Here is a 1,495-nt window from a genome sequence, read left to right as displayed (position 1 = left end):
TGCCACCTACCTTTAAAACCTGATGATTTCTTACATTTTATACACATGTTTCAGTGGTTTCTAAAACATCTCAAATCTCCAAAGGATCATTACCTTCTCATCTTGCTCATGTCTCGTTAAATCACCTGGGAAGCCAGACATAAGAATTTAGTAAACATGCAATGGAATGTGTATTTCTAACTAGGGACCATCACATTGATCCCTACTTAGAAATGTGTTAGTAACAGCTAGTTCGCTTTGTTCACCACCATTCTTGCCACCTGGTGTTCTAATAAGATCAATCTGCAAAGTTTTGAAGACATTTCTCATTTACATTCTTTAATGTTCTATAAGATATACTCTTCAGGTGTTCCACACAGTATTAAGAATAAGTTACTATTTTACAGATATTAACATTTTAGTTTAAGGGATTAAGTAAATTGAAGCGAATTGTTTCTGAAGTAGCTCATCCAAGATTTTTCAGGCTATAAGCAGTAGGGAGGGTTAAGACCTATATCTACTGTCTATTTCCAAACCCGTGCACTTTTTTTTTTACCAGAACAAAATACCCAATTCCCTTTACAGTCAGGGTGAATCATACTGCTCTTTTTATGATGCACTGAGAAAATTCAAGGTTTAAAACCTAGGAATGTAAAATCTACTTCCATCATGATAAACTATAGTATTGGCACACATGATTTCAAATACCGAAATAAAGGGGTGGGTATGAGGGAAAAATCCATGCTAGTCATTAATTTATAAGGCTTTATCCTACACTGTTCTATCTGATACATAGGTCAATCAATCTTGACTACAATGAAAAATCTTTCTTGTCTAAGAATAGGTATATTGCCTGGACCACATTTTCCTAAAAAATTATTTTTCTGTAGGTAGCTTTATAAGAACAGAGAGACATTTGAAATGTTAGAAGATTTGGAATTTATTGATAAAATTTCAAGCCACCAAGGTTAAAATAATTGTTTTATATAACCATGCCTTGCAGGCTGGTGAGTAAGGTTGGTATATTGATGAGGAATAGAAGGTTCTAACCTAATATGGCCAGATGTTTTATATGCAGAAGATACTGAAGAGTAGGCATAGAAAATTGATTGTACGAATGCCTGGAGCTAAATGTATTGATTGAAAAGGTCAGCGTATTGCAGGAGTCTCCAGCCTTCTCATCCATTAACCCAAAATATTGAGTGTAACCAGGGAAACCAAGTGGAAAATGGAAAGCTCTTAAACAATGAAATGGCTTTTGTCTTCCTGAAATGAGACCTGAATACCTTTATCTTCATCCCTGGAGCGTTTTCAGCGGAGCCCTAGAACTCTTGACTGGAGTGGCTATTGCTGTATGAAAAATGAGAAATCCATTATAGAACACAGCTAAAATGTGAAAGCTTGTTGAAGCCTCACTAGCAAGTGTAATCGAATGAATCACTTGGTCACAACGATAATGAATATTAGTCTTTAGAGCTAAGAACATTAAAATTTACAGATAATGACCACCAAATGA

Source organism: Pteropus alecto, unplaced genomic scaffold, assembly GCF_000325575.1.
Source record: "Pteropus alecto unplaced genomic scaffold, ASM32557v1 scaffold477, whole genome shotgun sequence".
NCBI lineage: Eukaryota > Metazoa > Chordata > Mammalia > Chiroptera > Pteropodidae > Pteropus > Pteropus alecto.
Note: the sequence above shows the minus strand (reverse complement) of the source record.